Source organism: Mustela erminea, chromosome 5, assembly GCF_009829155.1.
Source record: "Mustela erminea isolate mMusErm1 chromosome 5, mMusErm1.Pri, whole genome shotgun sequence".
NCBI classification, from domain to species: Eukaryota; Metazoa; Chordata; class Mammalia; order Carnivora; family Mustelidae; genus Mustela; species Mustela erminea.
In genome coordinates, this window is record NC_045618.1 from 112394787 (window position 1) to 112421253 (window position 26467).

Below are 26467 nucleotides of genomic sequence, written 5' to 3' on the forward strand. Positions count from 1 at the left end.
GTAATTGATGAACCTACATTGACATATCATAATCACCCAAATCCATAGTTTACCTTAGGGTTCATTCTTCCTGTTGTACATTCTGTGGGTTTGGACAAATGTATAACATGTATCCATCATTATAATATTTTCACAGCCCTAAAAATCCTTTCTCCTTTCTATCTATTCATGTCCATTGCTCTTTCCCTAACTTCTACCTGTGACAGCCCCTGATTTTTTTTTAAATTTTTTATTTTTTTTACTGTTTCCATAGTTTTCCCTTTTCTAGTATATCAAATAGTTGGAATCAACAGTATGTAGCCTTCTCAGATTGGTTTCTTTTTACTTTAAGTTTCCTCTGTGTCTTTTCATAGCTTTATAACTTACTCCTTTTTTAGTGCTGAATAATATTTCATATGTATCAAAGCTTACTTTTTCATTTACCTACCGAAGGACATTTTGGTTGCTTCCAAGTTTGGCAGTTATGAATAAAGCTGCTGTAAACATGCATATGCAGAGTTTTGTGTATATATTAGTTTAGGTAGCAGCTAGTTTAATGAGCATTTCTTTATCTTAGAAACTTTACATGCACTATATCATTTAATTCATTTTTTTAAAGACTTTATTTATTTATTTGACAGACAGAGATCACAAGTAGGCAGAGATGCAGGCAGAGAGAGAGGAGGAAGCAGGCTCCATGCTGAGCAGAGAGCCCGATGTGGGGCTCGATCCCAGGACTCTGAGATCATGACCTGAGCCAAAGGCAGAGGCTTTAACCCACTGAGCCACCTAGGGCCCCTCATTTAATTCTTATATCTGTAATAGATTATGTAAAGTTCATGGCCTATGGTAATGTATATCCAACAACTGGTTGTTATTATTATTTCTCTGTCTTAATTCCTAGCATGTAGTTTAATCAGAAGTTGAAGCTCTTAAGGCGAGGGATAGGGGTGGGTAGTCTGATCAGACCTAAAGGGCTTATAGGGAAGTTGAGAGTGGTTTGAAGGTGCAGTATATATGAAAGTGTAATTTAAAGATAATCTGCATAATAATTATTTAGGAAGCTTGTTAAAATGTATAATTTTGGGTTCATCCTTGGAAACTCAGACTTTATGATTCAGAATTCCTGGTCATGGGCCCAGAAGTCTATAATTTTATGAGCTTAATATGTAATTCTGATTGACAATGAAGTTGAGAATCATCTTTTTAAGTTTATTCTTCCTGATGAAAATATGATTCAAGTAATTTTTAAATAGTTATTTTTCTTTGCTCCAGTAAGTTTTTTTATTGATGATGGAGGTAATAAATTTTTTTCATTTAAGTTTTTACACATGATGTATAATAAATACAATTTTTCTGTGTTATGAGGGTAGAAGGAGTAGTGATTACTCATTTGACTCATATTTAGTAAACATAACTTATTTGAGGTATATTTTATTTTGTCATAGGTCATATTTTACTTTATTATTCAAATAATATAGTGTTTTAGAATAGGGTAGCAAAGGAAGGTAGACTGAGAACACATACTATTATGAAGATAGGAGGACAGATGAAGAGAGTGGTTTTCTGGTTTTAACTAGAAGGAGAAAGTAACTACAAATAGGTTACATAACTAGTATGGATAATTAAAACCTGATGGAAATTTTGTTAGTTATATTAGTGAAAAGAGTCATATCAGGAATACTCTGCTTCTGTGTTTTTTGACAGTTCTCTATACCCAACATAGGATTCAACTCATTATCTCAAGAGCGAGAGTCGTGCACTCTACTGACTGACTGAGCCATCAGGTGCCCTGTTTTGTTTTGTTTTGTTTGTGTAATGTCTGCACTACATCTCAGACCAGTTAAATCAGATCTCTGTTACTGTGTTCTGAGCGTCATCATCATTATTACTATTTTGTTATTTTTGTCAAAAATTCTCATTCATTCTCATGTGTAAACAGCATTAAGAGCTACTATTTTAGTGATTCAAAGGAGAGTCAGTAAGCTAAGAAGCTCCGTTTCATGTCTTCCTTTATTTTATCTTCTATCATCTTAAGCATCTGTAGGGAGATGAAGCAGAGCTGGCTAGAACTAGGCAGCTAACATCCTGAAGTTTTCTTTTTTTGGCCTGAGCTAAGAAGTGACTCCTTGAATCTCTCCTCATGCATCCTATTGCCTGTTGCTTTCATCAGTTTTTTTGTAATTTCTTTCACCTCTCTCTAATTTGTCAGTGGCTTCCTGAAAGTAAAACTCAAGATCAGTATAAAACTACTTTAATAAAACAACAGTGGCAGAGGCAAAAGAGTAAAGTTCCTTCCACTTCTTAAATTCTGTGATTTGTTATGTAAAGTGGACAACTATATTTGTTTTAGACTTTTTATTGGTCTTTTCTTTATATTTCTGGGGATTAAAATGTGTTTTCTTTCTGTCATGATATTTGTTCAATATATTGCTTTTTTTTTTTTTAAAAGGGGACTTTATTTATTTATTTGACAGAGAGAGAGTGTGCATGCATAAGCAGTAGGGGTGGTGTGGGGGGGCAGAGGGAGAGGGAGAAGCAGGCTCCCTGCTCATGCTGAACAGGGAGCCCGATGAGGGGCTCTATCCCACCTGAACTGAAGGCAGACACTTAACCGACTGAACCACCCAGGAGCCCCAATATATTATTTCCTCAAGTTGTGTTTCCTCATCTTTTCAACCATACTTCTTGCATCCATTTCCCATCTTGCACCCATTTTGGGGGAGAGACAGTAAATATTTTCTCATAGGCTGTCATGTTTTCAGAAAATAGTTTTCCTAAGCGATCAAGATCATGTTGGATTTTATTCTGTCTAGGCACTATATATCAGTTAGAATCTGGACAGGGAAGCAATCTACACTAGATCTTTCTGCTGAGAAAATTTAATATAGTCAATGGATTATACAGGTGATGGAGTTGAAAGAGCAAAAGGGGAACATTGGAGTAACACAGAGATGATAATTGCAAAAAGCTACAACCATCAATACTGGGGGAACAAAAAAGGGCTTATGAGTAGAGTTGGGGCTCAAAACCTCTGGAGGGAGTACTGTCTGGCTTCTGCTGATACTTTTGAGAGTGCTGGAAAAATTGGTGGCTGTCACCAACTGCTGCTGCTGGAGTGGAGGGCCTATGCTGGGGCAGTGCTGACTGGAAAAAGCAAGTTTCTCCTAGTGCTCTTATTAGCAACAGCCAGCCAAGCTGGCTGGCCAAAGGGAAAAGTAGTTTCCAGAGTCTCTTTTCAGCATCACTATGTTGAGTATTAAAGGCTGGATTTGGAGCTAAAAGACAATAGCTGAATATGAGCACATACAGCTTTCTCCTCTTCTGGTTACATGACAGCATGGTCCTTTGGTCTCTTGATCTCTTTCTGAGCTATTGGAACTGCTGTATGTTCTTAGAGTCTAGGATTTGGAATGAAAGGGGTTGTTACTAAATTAACTTGTCTAGTTCATGTGATTCAGGGGTAGGAGATGGGACCACCTGCTCTAAGATAACTCTGTCATAGCCTTTCTTGGGATCTGAGATTTAATCATTAGATACTAATTCCTTTGTCTCTCAAGGGGTTTCTATTTTTCAAGATCCCTTATTTAAAATACAAAAATTGGGGCACCTGGGTGACTCAATAGGTTAAGCATCTGAGCCTGACTGGCTCAGTTGAGATCAAGCCCTGTGTTAGGCTCCCTGCTCAGTGGGAAGTCTGCTTGTCCTTCTGACCCTTCCCTTGTTCATACTCTCTCTCTCAAATAAATAAAGAAATCTTAAATAAAATAAAGTACAAAGATTGTGGGAGGAATAATGATGCTTTTAAACCAAAGGTTAAAAACTGATTGCTTATTGGACAGTGGCCTGAAGTAAGAACCAGTCTTCGAACAGATTATACCTTTTTTCTCATTCTAATCTTCCTGCAGAGATTCTCAAATATTAATACCTATGTGAATTATTTGGGGATTGTTAAAATGCAGAATCTGATTCAGTCTATCCCTGGATAGGGACTGAGACTCTGCATTTCTGACAAGCTCCAATGGGAGGCTTAAGTGACTGCCCCTAAATTAGACTTTTCATCTCCTTTTGCTGCTTTGAAAACCACTGTTCTGGCTTACATCCCCTACTGGACCTGGGTTTGAGTGGCTGAATGGTGAGTGATCATAAAGGAAAAGTTCTCTTGCAAGCTTAATTTTCTAGGAATATTTTGAGCAATCTTTTTTTTTTTTTTTTTTAAAGATTTTATTTATTTATTTGACAGAGAGAGATCACAAGTAGGCAGAGAGGCAGGCAGAGAGAGGAGGAAGCAGGCTCCCTGCCGAGCAGAGAGCCCGATGCGGGACTCGATCCCAGGACCCTGAGATCATGACCTGAGCCGGAGGCGGCGGCTTAACCCACTGAGCCACCCAGGCGCCCCTATTTTGAGCAATCTTAATAGAGATTTATAGCTGTTTCTTTCCAGGTGGAAAGAGAAGGACATATGCCTCTGAATAGGTTGAATTTTTGTCCATAATTTTGTTTGACTGCATCGTCTGCTCTGGATGCAGAGACATGTCTATCACTTGTAGTTTTCCTGGGTTCTTTTCAGTAATTTCATACATGTTTAAGGGGAACTGACTAATGGGAGATAGGATAGGAGGACAATTAATAAATTCATGCATGAGATATCTTGCCTTCATTAGAGCCGTTATTATTGATTAAATAGAGCTATCTCTGGATTTCAAAAATTGAATTTGGTTTGAATTTCATACTAATTGCATTTCCCCACTTTTGACACTTTCATATACTTGTCTTCAAAGTGTAGAGTCTTGCCTTGATGCAAATAAGTGGTAGTCTATCTTTTATGTCTTTTATTTTTTAAAAGATTTTATTTACTTATTTGAGAGAGAGAGAAAGAGAGACAGAGTGTGTGTGTGTGCCCAGGGGTGTGGCAGAGAGAGAGGGAGAGAGACACTCCAGCAGATTCTGTGTTAAGTGTGGAGCTGGATCCCACACCCCTGAGATCAGGACCTGAGCCGAAACCAAGAGTCAGAAGCTCAACAAACAGTGCCACCCAGGTGCCCCAGAAAAATGGTGGTCTATCTTAATGGAACTTTGAAGGCAGCCCAAATTATGAAGTTGTTAAATGCTCTTTACATTTGGATTTTACTTACCAATCCATACCTGGCCATATGAGTAAAACATTAATCTTTTATTCAGTTGCCATCCTTCCAGATTCTCTCTTTGCAGCCACTTCATCCTCATTCCTGGATCTTTCTTTTTTTCTTTACAGACTTCGATTCTCAAAGATTCTAAGTACTTTCTTTTTGTCTGATATGAATATTTTCCTTAAATTTTTAATTCAGGCTATGGATGATAATTCAGGCTATGAATAGAGAAATAATTGGCCCCTTTATCAGCTGAGGTGAAAGAGTTAAAATGAAAGTTAAGGACTTAGGGGATTCCTACAGAAAAGAAGGGTGAAAAAAACTCAGTTTTAGGATCCTGAACAAAGCCTTTTGATTGGCATATAGAGACCCTTGCATGTACATAAACGCCCATATTTGAATATTTATAGCAGATAATCTGTCAAAATTACTGTTATTTTAATTTGCCAAGCTTGGCTGATTGCTGCAGTTGGATGTTAGCTGAATTCTAGATGAGGAACTGTAAATATGATCTAGTGTGAAGCATGTTTTTTGTCCTTGAAGCTGTTTGAATATCCCCCCTCCCGTGTGTGTGTGTGTGTGTGTGTGTGTGTGTGTGTGTGTGTGTTTTGTTTTTAATAGTGAGCCTTTTTGTATAGCTGAACTTCCATGCTGTTAAGGAAAAAATAAAGTGGTGTGAGAACAGTAAATATTTAAAAAAATTTTTTTACTTGGAAAAAAATTTATTCACATTTAGTGATCAGGAATTGCTTAAATAGTTTTAACTATGTGTTCAATCTTCAAAGGAGCTCTCTCTAGAGATTTCAAACTAGGGACATGTATCATATTTGAATAGCCTGTGAGATATTATGTGAGATATGTTTCACGTTAACAACAAAGAAAATGCATAATTGTAGGTAATTAATGTTATCCCTTTTTTTTCTCATTTTGCACAGTGATAATTTTAGTGACCCAGATTCAAGCAATAATATCTTCCTTTGGAAATACCATGTGGTTTTGTCAGTTTACGTTCTAGTGGAAGGAAGGTAAGCCGTTTTTCACAGTTAATATTGAAATAACTTTACTAATAAATCAAATTTTTCTCTTTAAAAGTTAGGAAATCCTTTTTTCTTTAGGTAGGTAGTGTTCCTTCACCCAGAAAGTACTATATTACTTATTGATGCTATATCACTTTTCCTCAAAAGATTCTACATTATTTCAGCTCTGGAGATAATCTGGGACTTCCTTAAAAATCATGTGACTTTTTTGGGAGCAGGAGTACATTCTGAGCTCTGTCTGCTAGATTATCTTGTTGCAGCCATTTTCACCTGGATAGTTTATTTTTACATATATATAACCACTTGACATAATGAGAGAATCTTAATTTTTGTTTTTTGGTTTTTTCTTTTGATGTTTTCATTTATCTTTTGTGAACTGACATAATTGGCTCCATTTTTATTAGTTATTACTTTAGCTAGAAACTATGCTAATTACTAAGTCTTAGTTTTGGTTTGATTCTGAATTTGTTTTGGGATTGCAGGAATGTGGGGTCTCAATAATATATTTTATGTTAAGCTAATTAAGAATGAAACTTTCAGAGCATTCTTTTCTTTCACAAGCGTCCATCTTCATTCTCATTTGACCTCTTTTGGGGTCAATTACTCTTTCTTCATATATTACTCTTTCTTCATATATATATATATTTTAGTATATATGTATATATATATATATATATTTTTTTTTTTTAACTAGTTACTGTAGTCACTTTTCCCAATGTTTTTTGTGACCATCCTCAAATCATTTCCTATGTCTTTCACCCTAATTCCTCATTATTCTCAAAAGAAAAGTATTTATCCAGCTTTGGTGGCTCTCCTCTGGCTGAAGAGCAAGATTATTAATGATTCCTTAAGATGTTACCCTTGTTCCTAATTTTGTAATGGTTCACCATCTGTTCAGTATATTAAGGGCTCAGAAATGTGTGTTGTACCTAATACATCACAGATGTGGAAACAATAATAATAAAATAAAATTCTATTTATGTGAAGTGAAGATACTGCTAATATGTTCTCTTGGGTTTAGTTAGTCTGACATTCTTGCTATGTTTGGGCACTTATTTGCAACATGCTTTCAAATTTCTTAGAGTGAATTAGATATTTTCATCTTATTTAACCAGCATGCATTTGATTAAGTATGTTAAAACTCAGTTGAATAAAATTTAAGTCAATAATATAAAGAGTAATGAGCTGTTTTACAGTGTAATTTGGGAAAAAATTAGCTGTATTTCTTGTTATAAGAACAGCAGACAGCATCATACAGTGGACTACGATTTTCTAAGTAAATTAATTTTGATAAAGGTTAATTGCACAGCAATAGCAAATGCTAGGAATTGGCATCCAAATGTCAAATTTCACAGACAAATTTTAGTTTTTTACTGATTTTTTTTTCCTCCAGAGGAAGAATATTAAAACTTAAGTTTGCTTAGAAGATATTATCATTCTATTTAGGAATTAAGAAATAGGCTTTATTTTTCTGCAAATTGAGCAGCAAAGATACCGGTGAATTACAGTTTTTACGGATTTTTTTTGAAAAGCCCCTATGGAAATCTAATATTTAGGCTTTATTTAGGACTTGCTTTTAGTTTGTAATCATAATTCAGGATCTAAATGATCCCTATAATTTTTTATTATATATGTGTTTTCATTGCTTCAGAAAGAAAGGATGGAGTGTATTATTTAATAATTTGCATTTTGGTATTACTTATAGGGTGAACTCTATGATCAGTTGTATTTTAGGTAATTTATATGCCGTTGAGACAAATACAGATCTCTATTTTCTCTCTCTCCTTAATAGCATAAGAGTGTTATATATCACTTTATCAGTTAGCAAAATGTGAAGGTAAAAATTGAAAATGGAGACTTTTCAGTGGTTTTTGGCCTGTCATGCAAGTTATCATTCTATTTTAACAGTAAGTAAGAATCCGAACAATTTGAAAACTTTCAACTTTCTTAGAGTTTTCATAGAGGTGAGGTCATAGGGCTAGCTGCTGTCCCCAAATTGGAGAGACAGACAGGCAAATACAGAGAATGACAACTTATTCTAGCAGAGCATAGGAGCAAAGACCTCTAAGGTAACCAGTACTGGGTAGGGAAAAAACCTAAAATGTAATTAATGAATTGCCAGGGGCTCAGTGTGGTAAGTCTGAGGTAGAAACTCTAGGGGGGCCCAAGTATAAGAATCCCACATTTTTCAAGGTTTTACCTCCAGCTCTACCATGTCTTCACAGAGAGAATTAGAGAAAAGTGCCCTGGTACTTCCTACATAGGAAGGGGAAATCAATCATTTTGAAATATGCCAAGGCATTCTGTTTTTCTTGACAAGATTTGCCCTAAAGAAAAGTTATGTTGTCAGTGTCTAACCTTTTATGGTGTTATAAGAGTCTAGCTGACCTGGAGGAGGGGGAATGCCCAACTTTAGGCTGTTTCAGCCTTCTGTGGAGGGGAAGAAAATTGTCCAATTCCAGCCATTTTGTTCCTCCTCTAGCCATCCTCTTTGTCCTAAGGTATGTGTGTGTGTGTGTGTGTGTGTGTGGTGGGGATGGTGGTGCCGGAGGATTGAGAAGAACTTTTGAAGGTCATAACTTGGGAGCACAGACTCACTAAAAGACTGAGACCTAATCATAGAACACTTCTCTTACCCCACATTACTAATGCCTGTTTGCCACAGTTCCTTTTTTCCAGTGCATCATGTCTGGCTTCCAACAAAAAAATTACAAGGCATGCTAAAAAGCAAAAGTACAGTTTACAAAGACAGAGCAAGCATCAGAATCAGACTTAAACACAGCAGGGATATTGGAGTGATCGGACTAGGAATTTAAAACAATTATGACAAATATGCCAAGGGCTCTAATGAAGAAAATAGCCAGCATGCAAGAACAGATGGATAATATATGAAATTCTAAGAAAGAACAAAAATGCTAGAAATTAAAAAATACTGTGACAGAAATAAAGAATGCCTTTGATGGGCTTATTAGAAGACCGAACATAGCTGAGGAAAAAATCTCTCTGAGCTTGAGGATATGTCAGTAGAAACGTCTAAAATTAAAAAACAACGAGGGGCACCTGGATGGCTCAGTTGGTTGAGTATCCAACTCTTGGTTTTGGCTCAGGTCATGATGTTGGGGTTGTGGGATCAGGCACTGTATCTGAATCTCTGTGCAGTGTGGAGTCTGCTTGAGGCCCTTTCTCCCTCAGCCCCTTCCCACCACTCTCTCTCTCAAATAAATGGATAAATCTTAAAAAAAAAAAAAAAAAAAGATTTAAAAAGCAAAGAGAAAAAAGCCTGAAAAAAAATTAAAAAAACAACAACTAAGAACTGTGGGACAATTTCAAAAGGTATAATATATGCATAATGGGAATACCAGAAAGAGAGGAAGGGGTAAAAGGAACAGAGGAAATATCTGAAGCTATATTGACAGTGTTTCACCAAATTAATGTCAGAGTCCAAACCACAGATTCAGGAAGTTTGGAGAACACCAGGCAGGGTAAGAGTCCCCAAAATTTTACCTAGGCATTTCATATTCAAACTTTAAAAAATCAGACAGGAGGTAATCTTGAAAGAAGCCAGAGGGAAAAAACACCTTATCTATAGAGAAGCAAAGGTAAGAATATCTGACTTCTCTTCACAAATCACACAAGCAAGAAAAGAGTGAAGTGGAATAAAGTGTTGGGAGAAAAATCCAACAATTTAGAATTCCGTATCCTGCTAAATTATGCTTTAAAGAAAAGGAGAAAAAAGACTATCTCAGATAACAAAGATGTAGAAAATTTGTTGCTAGTGGGTTTGTCTTATAAGACATATTAAAAGAAATTCTTCAGAGAAGGAAAACTGTATAGGCTAGAAACTTGGATCTACATTAAAAAAGGGGAGAACGTTAGAGAAAGACTAGGTGAAGGGAAATAACTTTAAAATAACTTTTGAATAACTTTAACTTTTATTCTTCTTATTCTTAATTGACCTTACAAATAACATAATTTGTTTAAAATAATATTATCAACAATGTATTCAATGAGTGTAGCTTAAATATAAGTGAAATGAATGACAACAATTATACAAGGGTTGGGAAAGAGGAATTAAGAATATTCTGTTAAAAGGTACTTGTACTTCACTATCCATAAAATGGACTTGGATTAGTTGTAAATTTATAATGTGAACTCCAGGGCAAAAATAAAAGAAAGTGAAAAAAAGAAGTATAATTGATATGCTAAGAAGGGAGAGAAAATAGAATCTCATAAAAATCCCTAATTAAAACCACAAAAGAGAAAGAGTAGAAGATATAAATAGGAACAAAAACAAGGGCAATGAAAGAAAACAGTAACAAAAAGAGAGGATATCAATCCAGGTATATCAGTAATTAGTTTACATGCCAGTGGTCTAAAGATACTCAGTTAAAAGAGACTGTCAGCGTGGAACAAAAGACAAGATTCAACTATATATTGTCAACAGAAACCCACTTTAAATGGGAAGACACATACAGAATAAAAATAAAAGAATGGAGAAGGATATACCATACTAACACTAATCAAAAGAAAGCCAGAATAGCTCTATTAACTTCAGACAGAGCAGACTTCAGAGCAAGGAAAATCTTCAAGTGGAAACCGGGTCATTATATAATGACAGTGGGGTTAATTCTTTAGAAAGACATAATCCTTAATATGTATGCATCAAAATGTGTGAGGCAAAAACTGAGAGAATTGCAAAAAGAAAGATGACTCCCCTATTGTTGCTGGGTGTCTCAACACTCTTGTCTTAAAAATGGACAGATCTAGCAGGCAGAAAATTAGTGAGAATATATTTGAACTCAGCAGCACCATCAGTCAACCAGATATGATTGACATTTGTAGATTACTTCATCCAACGATAGCAGAATACACATTCTTCTCAAGAATGAAAATGGTAGGGGTACTTGGGTGGCTCAGTAAGTTAAGTGCCCTCCCCTTCGTTTTGGCACAGGTCATGATCTCAGGGTCTTAAGATCAAGACTTACCTTGGGCTCCACGCTCAGTGGGGAGTTTGCTTCAGATTCTCTCCGCCACCCCCCTTGTGCCCCCTCTCCCTGGGATCCTCCCCCTGTTCCTACACACACATTCTCTCTCTCAATAAATAAACAAAATCTTTAAAAAAGAAAAAAAGGAATGAAAATGGTATTATTCAGAAACTTCAGAGTTCATTTTAGACTTTAATTTGTTTCCTGTAGGATTGCATCATAAACGAGATCAGAGAAAAGATGAGGACTCATTTTAAAAAATACAACAAATTATCACCTGCCTCCCCTCTACTTCTTACATATTCTAGGGTAAGAATTTTAGAACTTCGATTTTATTGTTATACATTTTTCTGGCCCCAACTTTGGCATAATGAATGAGTGTATGTGAGTAATATACTTTTATAATGAAACCTACCTGGCATTCTCTCTCATTCATTAGCTACTAGGAGTATTTCATACAACTCTTTGGTTCCATGTAGCAAAATTTGAAAATTATTCCGAAATATGAATCCTTCATGCCTTGGCCAGTATTTGATAATTATTGATTTTGCTTCTGAATAGAAGAGCTCTAGATGTCTGACTGCCTTATTATTATTATTATTATTATTGTTATTTTGAGTAGATTTTGAGTAATAACAGAAGGAGATGAGAAAAGACAGGTGAGAATTTGTAAAGGAAGGGAATATTCTAACCGGATTTTAGACAGTTTTATAGGTTAATAGAAGACAGATACTTTGAGTGATACATTGCTGAACTTTCTCAAGTAGAGAGGAAAATGCTTTGATTTGATTTTATATTTGAAATGGTGGTGTTTCTTTCCCATTCTGAGACCAGCCTTTTCTCCCTGCTCTTGCTCTCCCATTGAGTTATGCTAGTGAGGAACAGAATCATAGGTTTCAGTTAGTGGAATATAGGAGCATTGGGTAGAATGAGGAGTAGTATTTCACCTTGTTTGTCTAAATTTTAATTCTCATTTTCGTCGCTCAAAGTAGTGTTTCAAGAATTGGTACCTGGTACAAGAGGGTCTTATTCTTAGCAAAGCTATTCTAATGACAAAAGGCATTCTGTGTTTTCCTGTTAGATAATTGGATTAATTATTGGGTTGCCATCTATTTGCATGCTAAATGCTGTGTCATTGCTATCTTTTGTTTGCCTGGTAGACTCATGATAGTGACCTTACAGGGATTACCAACAGAATTCCTTTCCTATAAAAAACAAATAAAACTGAAAACAGGGGCGCCTGGGTGGCTCAGTTGGTTAAGCATCTGAGTCTTGATTTTGGTTCAGGTGGTGATCTCAGGGTTGTGAGATCAAGCCCCATGCTGGGCACTGTACTGGGTATGGAGCCTGCTTGAGATGTTCTCCCTTTGCCTCCATACCTTCACCCCCACCCTCCACTCAGATACTCTCTCTTAAAAAAAAAAAAAAAAAAAAAAAAGATAGAAAAAGAAAAAAAATCCCCTAAAAACAAAAAAATAAAACAACATGTCAAATGAACTTCCCTCCTTGGATCGCAGTTATGGTTTGCGGACAAAAATCTGTCAATGTATATTCCCAGGGTTTCTGTCCTGTCTTAGCTGTCTGTTTTCTGAACAAACCTTGATCAAGTCAAATCACTTCTTACCTCATTTTCTTCATCTTCAAAATGGAGACTGTGTCTACCTTACAAAACAGTGGTAAGAACTAAATAACAAAATGTGTGCCAAGTGCCTGGGTCATGTCTGACACAGAACAAGTGTTACTTCTCTTCCTCCTTCTTTTTGACATCAGTAATATCTGGATTCCACCTCTTGAATTTAGTAGTTAGTAATTGTGAGATCAAATTATTTTCTCAGCCTCATTTACCTTTAACATGAGATCATTTTTTTTTTTTTTAAGATTTTTATTTATTTATTTGAGAGAGAGACAGTGAGAGAGAGCATGAGAGGCGAGAAGGTCAGAGGGAGAAGCAGACTCCCCATGGAGCTGGGAGCCCTATGCGGGACTCGATCCCGAAACTCCGGGACCGTGACCTGAGCCGAAGGCGGTTGCTTAACCAACTGAGCCACCCAGGCACCCCCCATTTTATAAAGTTGTGGTTGGAATTCAGTTCCTAGTGTAGTCTAAGAAATTTTTGTTGAATCTGAATGTAAATGTTAAACTGCTAAAAACTTATATAAATATATGAATTTTGCTGGATGGATCTTTTGGACACAAGATCCACAATGTACTTTTAGGAATGTATACTAAGAAGAACATAATAAGGAAAAATACATTTCTAGGTCGTTGTTGTTTTTATGGGAGGACTCTACAATAGTTTACTTAATTTTTGCTTAATGTATTTCATTGGGAAAGTAGGGAAATTGTTGATCAAATGATTATTGTCACTTGAAATAGCTACCTCTAGAACGGTTATGCATAGGGCACTAAGGGAGTCAAACACTTGAATATACCTCTTTCTTTGCTTTTATTCTTTTTGTCTTAGGTAACTTCATTTTTAGTGAGACTTCTGCATACAATGATAGTTATGTGGGCAGATCTTGGAAAATTAATCAGTACTGAAAAGTGCCTAGTTTGGTAACTGCCAGAGGAATAATTAATTAACCAATATTAAAGTTTAATTGGTAAATTGAGGTCAAGTCCCATTAATGAATCATGTTAAATGAGTTACACATTAAATCAATATTGTTGAATTTAACTACGTGTTAAATCAATGTTTTCTTTGACATCATAGAATAGAAAAGAAATTGATGTATGTGTGGTATATTGTATTGAATTAGGGAGTTTGTATTTTTAAGAATGTTCTATAGTTCCATGAATTTCAGTTGGATTTGTTTGAATGTGAATCATTTTTGTAATTAGCAAAAATATTATTGCCTTTTTGTCTTGTAGCAGTTGTGCCAGCTCTTGTACATGTGGGGATGAATGTAAATTCTAACTTATTTTCTTACACATTTCCCAAAGGTTAGGAAAAAATTTAGCATACAGAATGTTAATCACTTTTAAGAATTCCCAGTTTATCATTTTATTTGACATACTATATTTCTTATTAGATTGCTTGTTATCTGCCTTGAATATGTTACAGAAAGTTGGTAATAGTCTTTGTATGCATAGTTTTTACCCACAAGGAAAAAGATACAAGAAAATAGAATAAAAACTGAATTGCAAATCATTTAAGTGCAGACAAGTTTCTGCTGAGAAAGTGGAGATGAATTTATGTGTGACTGTTAAAACATATGGATATGTTGATTATCACTATGTTTAAGTATTTTTGTCATAAGGCAAAGGGTTTGCAAAGTAAGAATAATTACATACATTATTGGTATTGCTGAAATAAAAAATAACTTTGTTTCTTCAAGGTTTGGGTTTTTTTCCTTTTGGTACTTGTTTTTTAAAGAAACCAGATGTGTATAGAACTGAATGTTTATTTTTTAACTCCTTTTTTAAAAAATAATTTAATGTTAAGAGCTAATAGAATTCTGTGATTGTACATTTATATATTTGGGCAAGTCATTCATAAACTAATGTAATATAATATTTTTGTCCTTTTTTATTGTGAAATATATATAACATAAAATTTACCATTTAACCATTTTAAGTATGTCATTAGGTGTAGATACTTACACTGTAACTCAGTGTAAGTACGTTTACAATGTTGTGCTGCCATCACCACTGTCTCCAGAACTTTTTCAGCATCACAAACTATTGTACTCATGGAACATTAACTATGCCTTCTTTCCAGCCCCTGTAACCCCTGTAACCATTGTTTTATTTTGTCTTTATGGATTTGACTCTTCTAGGCTTTTCTTATGAGTTTAATCATGTATTTGTTCTTATGTGACTGTCTTCTTTCTCTTAACATCGTGTCTTTCGGGTTCATCCATGTTATATCATGTATCAGAATTTCATTCTTTTAAGAATGAATAATATTTTATCTTATGAATGTGCCAAATTTGTTTATCCATTCATCTGTCAGTGGACATTTGGGTTGTTGTGAATAATGCTCCTATGAACATTTGTATCTAAGTTATCTATTCAAGTGTGGTAATGTGTTTTTATATATATTTTAATATTGAAAAATTTTTGTGGTAATGAAATTCTGTTTAAATGGACTAGATAAATATCTATATTTTCAGTGCCATCAGTGAATATTAAATACCTTTTGTGTATTCTAGATAGTGGAGATATAAAGAGTCATAAAATCATGATACACTCTTTTGAACTTACAATCAAATAACAATATATAGGGTGTATATTTTAATAATAATAATAGGGTGTGCTTATAAAAATACCCTGATTGGTAGCATATGCTTTTTGGAGTTGAAAAGGTATTTACAATCTAATACAAACCTGCATCCTACTTCACTAAATTCTTGCATGTTGTCCTCACCAATTAAGAGGCAAAATACTTGACCTTAATTAACTTGGATATTCCATTCAAGCATATGTATTTAACATATGCATTTAACATTCAAGCATAAATTCTAGAGAGATCATATACTAAAATGGAAGTTGGATCATGACATTCCTCTAAACAGTTTTCTCTAATGAAAACCATTCTTAGAATGATTTAACATCTCTTTTCCCAGACTTCCACTTTAACTCTTTATCACATCCCCTGTCCCCATACCCACTGTGAGCTGGGTAATTCTTTGTTGTGGATACATGGCTTATGTAGGTAAACTGGCTTAAGTGTATATGAGTAAAAGGCAGAAGATTGAATTCTATATGTTTCAAGATTCTTCCCAGGTTTGTGATTCTAATTTAATCTCTGTGGTACCTGGATTTTCCAAATGAGAGAAAACAGAATAGGCATGTATAACCTCTAAATAAGGCTTCTCAACAGATATATGGTAAATTTACAAGCTGAAATTTGATCAGAATATAAACATTTTGTTATTTTTTGGTAATTCAGTGGTCTTTTTCTCCCTTTCTCTAAGTATTTTTCTGGAAAAGCAAAATCTTTTATGAATTCATCATAATTTTGTAGTTTAATTGGATTTTTAAGGTTTCTCTGTGTGCGCCAGCTAGACTTTTAGAGAGTGTTACTACTCTTTTTCCATGGAAATGTTAGACCAAAGGAAAACATACAGCTAGCTGTTAGATTCTCATTTCCTATGGATGATGTTTTGAAGCTCAAAAGGAACTTTGAACATTTAAACGCAGCTGAGCAGAGGTTTCAAAAGCTGATGCTATAGTACTGTTTTTTCCTCCATATTCATCTCCTTGACTCACAGTAGTGAGCCTGAATTGTGAATGATAGACATTTAAAGGCTTATTACTCTGCAGAGTGAAAAAGAAAGAAAGAAAGAAAGAAAGAAAGAAAGAAAGAAAGAAAAAAAGAAAACTGAACTAATTTCAAAGTCAACACTTAAAATACTGAAGGGGTGAGTGAAGAAGCATAATCATCCATTCATTCAACACATATATGATAGTCTACTATGTATCAGACAATCACTAAACACAGGAAATAAAGCAATGACTAAAACAGAATCAGTCCCTACACTGTTGGAACTTAGACTGCCTAGAACAGTGAGTGGAACATAATAGGCACTTTAAAATATTTGAATAAAGTTGTTCTGTTTTCTGGAGAAGATTTTGGAGTAAGCAGCATTGTAGTAAAGAAGTGTGGAGTGTCCCTATCACTGTATTATAAATCGTTCATTTCAAAGACAAAAAATGGAAATAAACCAAGTATCTATTAATAGGGAAAAAGGTTAAGTAAGTTTATTAGAAATACATAGAATGTAGTATACACTGGGGTCTTGTAATGACATGTGAAGATATATACTGGCTGACATGTAAGATGTTCTTTACCTAATGAATTAAAGTAGGCTATAGAATAGGATGTGTGCAATGAGTCCTTTAATGTAAGACTGTTTATCTTTAAGTAAAAAATGTCTTGAGAGATGGTGCAGAAATGGTAATCCATGAATTATTCTTTCAAAAGATAAATTTCCTGTGAACTTTTCTTTATCCTTTATGCATTTCTGTGATTGTTTCTTTTGTTTTACAGTGATCATGTACCATAATTTGAAAATAATTAAGCTCATTAAAATGTTTTAGTATAAATTGATTTTTAAACTTAATACCTGTATCAGTAGACATTGCTACTGGTTGATGATCCATTGTCCTGTAAATATAAAATGTATCAACATTAAGGAATTCCATATTTTCTTTCTGGAGAATGAAAGTTAACCAGAAGGAAATACTTACCTTTAACATTTAATATTTATCTTTAATATTCACAGGGTATATTTTTAAAATGAACAGTAACATTTTTAAATGTGTATAATAGTAAGAAACTATTTTATAGTAATTTTAGTTTTTATAGATACTTTGAGGAATGTCCGTATAATTGAAAGATGGAGAACTGAGACCATTTCTTAGCTTTTTTCTGTTTGAAAACTTAGTTTGGATATAGATATTAGTAGATGTTAGATTTAACTGTATTTTTTATCTGAAGATTTGTTTTTGCTTTCTTCTTTGCTTAGTACGATTACTGATTTTTTCTTTCTTTTCTTTTTTTTTTTTTTAAGGTTTATTTATTTGAGATAAAGCGAACTAGAGAGCATGAGTGAGGGTTGAGGGAGAGGGAGAAGCAGTTTTCTCACTGGGCAGAGAGCCCAAAGCCAGGCTTGATTCCAGGACCCTGGCTTCATGACCCGAGCCAAAGTCAGACGTTTAACCGACTAAGCCACCCAGGTCCCCCTGCTTTTCTTAATTAGGGGAGAGAATACATGCGTTTTGGGAGTTCTGGATATAGTTGGTTAATATTCTTAGGTTTTCACAGTATAATATGGCAGATCATACTAAATTATTTCTTCATGAGTATTTTCTTCCAAATTTCTTGTAATAAGTTGTATTTTTATCAGGACAAATTAGGGGACTCTTGAAAAATTCCATTGTACACAGATTATTCTAACAAATTCATTTCATTAGAAATACTATACCAACTTTATTTTTTTTTAATCTTCTGGAAGATCATATTGACTGATTATTGGAGTTTCAAATGATAGGTGATTGAATTTGAAAACTGTGTCTCAAGGTCTGTTTATCTTTTTAAAATGATTATTGTTAAATACTTGTTTATTTTTTTTTAAAGATTTTATTTATTTATTTATTAGACAGAGATCACAAGTAGGCAGAGAGGCAGGCAAAGAGGGAGAGAGGAGGAAGCAGGCTCCCCGCCGAGCAGAGAGCCCGATGTGGGGCTCGATCCCAGGACCCTGAGATCATGACCTGACCTGAAGGCAGAGGCTTTAACCCACTGAGCCACCCAGGCGCCCCTAAATACTTGTTTAAGTGATAAGTTAATGTTGTTTAGGTATAAATAAAAGTATCATTCTTCAAAACAAGAGTTTTGTCAGGCTACATAGTCCTATGGACCGTGATACACTAAATTTGAGACAAATTTTTTTCTAGATGTTTAGCTGTAAGTGCCGTAACTGTACAAAGTCTTCACACACTGAGCATATGAAGCAAAAAAATAAACTATACACCTTGGAAGGTGATTTTTATAGATCCTTCTCTCTCTCTCTCTCTTGATTTTTAGTTTTCCATTTCTGAAAAATAAGATGCTTGTTCTAGTTCAATGAGTATGGTAATATCAAACCCAGGTAGAATAGTACATCTCATGTTGTCATTTTTTAAAGTGAGATAGTTGATAGAATGAAGAATAAGTAATATTGTTAGATGTTGACTCCCTTCTAGAATAAAAATGTGAACCTCTTTATCAGTAAATTATTATTATATAGACTTTAACTGTTTAAAAATACAAGAAAGGAATTACAGAAAAACTGAAACAAAATGCTTAAATTAATACCATATACTTGAATGATAGATAGCACTTATAATTGGTATTTTATTATATGATGACATATATATAAATAATAACTGTGTATTAGTCTAAATAAAATTAATGGTTTCTTCTTTTATACACTGTCACTATTCTTGGACTTTACTTCATTGCACTCATTTATTCATTAGTCAGCAATATTCATATTCATTTCATATTCATATTCATAAATATTCATTTATTCATTAGTCAGCAATATAGCAATGTGTGCTATATTATAGGTACTGTTCTAGACTGAATGATACTAACCAATATAGACAAAAATTATTGATCTCATGGAGCTTTTATTCTGGTGGGAATACAGATACTAAACAAATAAGTATGTTTAATGTTGATAAGTATTCTAGAGAAAAGTAAGTACATGAGGGAAGATAATAGGGAATGTTGGAGTGGGAAGTATACCATTTTTGTATAGAGTGGTCAGGGAAGGTTTTATTGAGAAGGTGGTAGTTGAGTGATGATGACCTGAATTTGCTGAGGAGAGAAGTATGGTGGATATTTGGACAAGGGTATTTCAGACAGTAAGTTCAAAATTCCTGTGTTGGGGATAGGCTCAGCATATTTTACAAACATAAGAAATCTGTAATTATTTGTTTCATTTTTGGTTTCCCAGTAGATTCTGTGATCCACTAAAATGAGTATTATCTCTGTTTTGTCATCCTTGACACTTAGTATAGTGTCAGACATATGGTGGGCAGTGGGGCAGTGGATAAATACAGATGAATTCATGAATGATGAGTGGGAGTTTGGAAGGAATCACCTGCCGCCCACTTTCTCAAGTTCTTATTACAATTCAAGCTGCAAAGGTCTTTATAGATATAAGAAAACAAGAGAGTTCTTTAGGTAGAATGATTCTTCCAAAAATCACTGTTAATTAGTAGTGTTCTTGAGATGGCAAAGATTTTATTTCTTATCCTGACTATTGATAGGGATCCTTTTGTTTCAGATGTCTGGTCTAGACTGGGAAGATACTTGGCTGTGAAAGACATACTTGCAGTAAAATCTGGAACCAGGTTGCTGGGTTCAAATTTCTGTTTGATCCTTGCTAGCTGTGTGACACCATTCTCACCCCCCATTAATTCACCTTTAAATGCCTTCGTTTTCTTATCTGTAAGGCAGATATTGTTATCTCTGTTCCAATATTCTTTACACCCTAAACATTTTCTTTCGCATAATAGGATTTTCTCATTAATCGTCCAGTATACAATCATATAGACATTTCCCCCTTTTTTTATTTTTTATTTTTTTAAGGATTTTATTTATTTATTTCTCAAAGAGAGAGTGAGCACAAGCAGGGGGAGTGGCAGAGAGAGGGAGAGGAGTCTCCCTCCTGAGCAAGGAGCCAGATGTGGAATTGCATCCCAGGACCATCAGGACCTGAACGGAAGGTAGATGCTTAACTGATTGAACCACCCAGGCGTCCCAGTTTTTTCCCCTTTTAAAAAGAGAATTATGATTAAGAACAGGGGACTTTGAAATGAAATGTACCTGGGTTCTATAAAAACTTACTACTTAAAGTTACTTGTTAACATGTATCATAGTTTTTATTTAACTAATGAGAGATCAATCAAGAAGAAAGAAGAACTGCTGCCAGGAGTATTTGAGCATAAGGAGTTCACCTATTCATAACGGAAAGGGATGCCATGATAAATGACTAAGCTACATTGAAATCTGGTAATTTTTTTCTTTTTTTAAGATTTATTTATTTTAAAGAGGTGGCGAGGGGCTGAGAGAGAATCTCAAGCAGACTATCCGCCAAGTGTGGAGCCTGATGTGGGGCTCAGTTCCATGAACCTGACATCATGATGGGAGCTGAAACCAAGAGTCAGGCAGTCAACCAACTGAGCCTTCCAGGCACCCCAGAAGTCTGGTTAACTTTTAATGGACAAGGAAGCCTTACCTCCTTTCGGATTTAATCTTTAGAAAATTTGGAATGTAAAACACTGAGTTCAATTTAAATATCATCATGGTCTTTATCAACATCTCTAGTATCATCAGACTGGATTTCATCATCATCTCCAGCACCAAGTGTATGTCTCATTTATTTTAGCAGGCTTTGGAAGCTTGCCACATGCCTTTAGGTTTATACCTTTATCTGCATTGTAGTTTAAAATTTATCAGCTTTGTTATCCTCATAGTCTGGCAGACTAGTATAATGTTAGGCATTTGTTCAAGCCATTTTTCTCAGTTTTCCTTTCATATGACATAATCTCTTCACACTATCAAGACACATTGTTTCTAATTATACATTTCCCAACATTTTGATTACTTGGTTATACTCGTATTCATCCTGTTTACACACCAGCTTTTTTCAGATTCATTTTCACTCTTACCCCTGCACCTGTTTTTACCTCCTTTATCTTTATCCTTGGTCATGACAATACCTCATGGTACCTCAGTCTCCTTTCCTATGGTGGCAGTGGCAGCTGTTCTTCCAAATGGCACATGGGATGACCCAGCATGTTGTGCAAAGTGGCATTCTGCAGGTGTGGGAGAGTTTTAAGACTGAGCTTTTCTGAGCCAGTCAGCAGCAGCAAATTTATTTCCTTCCCTCTTCCCTTTCCATGTGTGTTAATGTGTTTAAGGTTTTCTAAAGCAGGTCTAGAGGTAACCTTTATTCTTGTGCTCTCTTAGCCTCATACTAAGGTGGACCTCTCTTTGGGACTTAACTGAATGTTCCAACGATTCAGAGGACTCTTCTCTGTCTTGTTTGTAAGAAGTCTAATGATTCCTGGCCCTCTGTGAGCTCTAGTATTATCATATAATTTTACTCAGCTTTAGGCACCTGTTAAATTTTTTTTCCCAGAACTTGTTTTTTGCTTAGACTTCTGTGTTTTCACCCTATGCATATATAGATTGTTATTCAGGTAATTTAAAGGGATCTATCTCTCTGTCTTTTTTAAAATTTACAAAATAAGTCTTTGCATAGCTCTCTCACTTTGGGGACTTTTCCCCCCCATAATTGTTTTATTTTGTTTTGGTGCTCTGACTTCTGCCTTTTCAACTTAGCAATGCACTAGAAGAGTTTCCGCTTCAACATACTATAATCTCAAAAGTACTTTCAGAAAGAGTTCCAGGTAATTATAGATCTTCCCTGTTCCGTTTCTTCTTCTCTTCCTTCTTTTCCTCCTCTCCTCCTCCTTGGATTTCTCTTCCTTTTTTTTTTCTTTTTTTTTTTTTTTTTAAGGACTCAGTTTTGTTTTGCCTATTGTCCAAAGTCAGATACATAGTTTATTCACTTTTCTAGTAGTTTACATTTGGAAGTTAATTCTGGATCCTATTGCTCCCTTGTGGTAAAAATAGAGACCTCTTAATACTTTTAAAATGAGGAATGATATTCTTCGCAAGTGATATGTCCTTCCCATTTCAAATTGTGTTCAAATACCATTATGTGTAAAAATTCACTTTTAAATATTGCTTAAATTAAATTGCTTTTAGTAACAACATTTCTGTTATCATTCCACACATCGCTATAAATAAAAGCTGTTTTGGCTGCTTTTCATCTAATAAGAGTTCCCTGTCAAGTGATGCATTAAATTAAAGTTGGTGTAACGCTAATGATTTATAATAGCTGATTCTTTTTGGTACTTTATGCCTCACTGAGGATCACTGGCTCTTTTATGATACTTTCTTCTTTCTTTCTTTCTAAACAGGAATCAGTATAACTTTAAAAATCTTAATATAATTCTTACTTAGTATAATAACTTCTTAAAAAAAGATTGTATTTATTTATGAGAGAGAGCAAGCACATGAGTGGGAGGGAGGGGAATAGAGAGGGAGAAGCCAAAGGCAGATGCTTCACCAACTGAGCCACCTAGACACCCCCGTATAGTAACTTTTTACTAACAAAAATATGTTTTATGTTTCATCCCTTGAGGAGCCAGTGAAGTATAGTACTGTTCAATTCTTTAAAATTCCTTTTAAAATTAGTTTAAAAGCATTGGTAGTCGGAAGTAGAGTATAAACATGAACTGGTATGAACTTAACTGAGAATGTCTCATTTAGTCTGGAATTAGGAAAAAAGGATGTGTTTGATGAAGAACGATATACTGAGCCTGATTTTTTTTTTTTAATAGGGTATGAGGTGTTCATGAAAGTGAATGACTCTTATAGTTGATTCGATTGGTGACATGAGCTTCATTCATCACTAATGCTTACAGTGTTTCAGTTACTGTCCTAGGTGCAAGAGACTCCTAATAGTCACTATGTATCTGTGCTGTTGTTGGAAGAGATACTTAAAATTCTTAGGGGAGTGTTTGAAAATGAACCAGTAGTAGCATTGTGATTTGTATGTTGTGTGTTCAGGCTTAACATAGGCTTATTTATTTATTTGAGAGAGGGAGGGGGGGATTTTCATTTTATTTATTTATTTTTTAGAGAGGGCGAACACAGGTATTTTTGACTCTGGTATTGGAATTGTACATTTTGGGGTGCCTGGGTGGCTCAGTTGGTTAAGCTGCAGCCTTTGGCTCAGATCATGATCCCAGGGTCCTGGGATTGAGCCCACATCAGCCTCCCTGCTCAATGGAGAGCCTGCTTCTTCTTTTCCCTCTGCCTGCTGCTCTGCCTACTTATGTTCTCTATCTCTGTATCAAATAAATAAAAACCTAAAAAAAAAAAAAAAGAATTGTACCTTGTTAATCTTAGGAAAAAATATTAAGGAAATTTATAGCCATAATTTACTTTTCTCTCAAAGGATGAGAGTTAGGGTTGTAATTATAGGTAAAAGAACTATAAATTTTTTACTTCTGACAGATGGCAACAAAGTATCTGATTCTGTTACTTTTTATTATTTCTTAAAATATTTTTCCTGATGTCTTTAAAATTACTACTTCTAGATATATCCATTGAGTGTGGTGTAGCAAAAAACTGTTTACTCTTTAATTTTTTGACAGCAGTTGTAAAATGCAGACATCTATTTATTCAAGATCTTTTAGATACTAATGATTTCTAATGTATGACAGTCTAATGTATGACTAATGTATGACAGTCACTATATACATTTGCCAAAGCTGCTTTGGGTTTATCTGTTACTAGAAAAGGTGGGTCTACCTGCTGCGGTGTCTAGGCAATATGGACGCACTGCATTTCATCCTCCTCAATTGCTTATCACTGAAATTTATGGGTTATGTTTGTTATTTTGATAGTGTTATTTTCTTGTAATTATGCCCTTGAAGAGTAATAATCCCTTGGTCAGTCAAACCATATTGCTTTGATTCATTTGGAGTCAAGACAGTAGATCTAGCTCTTAGGTGAGTTACTTAACCCTCTGCTGGCTTATTTTATGATTCTAGTATAGAAGTTAATTGAGTTGACTCTCGAGTGTTTGTGAGGATTTGCATCCTGGCTCTGCTACTATTTTTTTTTTTTTTTTAAAGGACAGAAACAGAAAGCATGTACATTCATATGTGCACAGGTGGGGGGGTGCAGAGAGGTAGAATCCCAAACCGACTCCACTCTGGGGGTGGGAGGGGGCCAATCACAGGGGTCATGACCTGAGCTGAAATCAAGAGTTAGATGCTTAACTGACTGGGCCACCCAGGTGTGCCATGGCTCTGCTACTTATAAGCTATGTGACTTTGGGCAAGTTACTAACTTTTCTGCCTTTTCATCTGTAAATTAGGGATAATAATAGTACTTATCTATAAAATACTTCGAGTAAGCCTGGCACATACTAAACACTCAATAAACATTTGCTATTTTTATTTTCTATAAAATGAGGACAAAAATAACATAATAGGGTTATTATGAGGTCTGAATGAATAAATAGATCACTTTGCACAGGGACCTACTACATGTTCAGTAAATGAGGTACTATAATGGGATTGATGATAATTGTGATCATGCAGCAGATGTGTCTATGGAATAAGATCCCAGATTTGTAACAAAAGAGACCACACTGGGGCTCCATTGATTTGCTAATTGGTCAAGACACACAGAGTGAGTTGCAGCATTCTATTAGGCCACTTTACAAAACAAATCAACTTTTCTTTCCCAGCTGGTGCACAAGATGTGATAGATGAAAAATCCTATCCAATAAGACTTCTGAATTACAATCTTATTGTACCTGTTGTGGTATCAGTACAGCTTAGGATTGGCCATACACCACAGTAGCCAAGGAAGTAAGAGTATATATTGGGGAAAGCTTTTACATTAGCTGTATTGATTAAAGATATGATATAAAATTTCTCCCACTATCAAGGGTTACCTAGAAGCTGTGAAAAATGAATAGGAACTTGTGATGCAGGCTGCTAGTATTCTACCCAACCTTAAATCTGTTTTTCTGTTCTACGTTAATAGAATCCTCATCTTTTTTTTTTTTTTTTTTAAGGTAGGTACATTGAGGGGTGCCTAGGTGGCTAAGGTGTTAAGCATCTGCCTTCAGCTCAGGTCACGATCCCAGGGTCCTGGGATCAGACCCCATGTCGGGCTCCCTGCTTAGTGGGAAAGACTGCTTCTCCCTCTCCCACTCCCCATGCTTGTGTTCCCTCTCTTATTGTCTCTCTCTCTCCGTCAAATAAATAAATAAAATCTTAAGAAAAAGAAAAAGGTAGGTACATTGACACCTTGAAGAAAAGATTCTATTTTGTAGATAAGTGACAGGCAATAAAGATAAAAGCAGAAGTATGTGTGTGCGTGCTTGTAAAGATCAGTGACTCTGCTGGAAGAGATCCCATTTGGCCATTCAGTTTCTCCTTTTTTACCTTAATTGAAGACATGGTAACCAGAGCTTTACCAAACAATTTGAACTATGAGGTGATCTTGATGATGGAAGCCACTTATGGAAAATGGTGAAAGAGAAAGTTAGAAACTTGGGGCCCTGAGAGTGCCTGAGGATACTATGCAACCACCATCTCTACATGGCCTTTCTCTAGATGACTTCTACAAAAGAAGGGAAAAAAACCTCAGTCTTTTTTAAGCCAAGCTGCTCTTGTGAGGGGATCTTCTGTAATGTGCAGAACCATGTCCTTATACGGAGGGGAAGCAGTATAAATAAGCACCATTGAGATTTAATGGTTTGTGTGAGAAGAGTGAAGATATAAGGAGAATTGGAGGCTAATGCTCGATGACTAAGGGAGTGTGGGTCTACTTTGATCATACCGGTGGAATGTTATTAGATTAATAGGAAACAGGAAACATTTTATGGGAAAATATTTAATAATTCAGTGGCATTGATAGTTTATCAAATCACATTTTGATAGATATGGGGGATGGTAAGAAAAACTGGTAAAATTGATAGGTGGGCCGTAAGTCATTCTTGTCTTTAGAGTATTAGCAGTTTTTTATAGGTTATTGTTGTTTAACTTAGTATACCATTGCCAGATGATGTATTTGTAGTTTTGTAGATTTTTATGGTAATTGCTTATTAATGACACTTCAAATGTCTTCTCTCAAAGTTTTGGATTGACAAATATAAGAAAAATATTAGAAAACATTGGATTAGCCATTTTCTGTGGAAGACATTGAAAAAGTTTATTTTGGAGGCTACGTAATAAATGC

At 35.1% G+C, this 26467-nt stretch overlaps 1 protein-coding gene and 1 pseudogene across 6 annotated transcripts in view; one reads left to right on the forward strand and one right to left on the reverse strand.

The window, feature by feature from the left end:
• Positions 1-26467, forward strand: part of FUT8 (fucosyltransferase 8) — a 303528-nt gene that overhangs the window by 95555 nt on the left and 181506 nt on the right. For 4 of the 6 annotated variants that reach the window (XM_032344519.1, XM_032344516.1, XM_032344517.1 and 1 more), the window contains one exon: positions 6044-6133. The exons of 1 other annotated variant lie outside the window; for it this stretch is intronic. The gene's annotated coding sequence lies outside the window, so the exon portion shown is untranslated. Of the gene's footprint in view, positions 1-6043; positions 6134-11340; positions 11440-26467 lie in introns of all 6 variants that reach the window. One more of the 6 variants, XM_032344518.1, reaches the window with a different exon arrangement.
• On the reverse strand, positions 20908-21525 carry LOC116591531 (annotated as a pseudogene).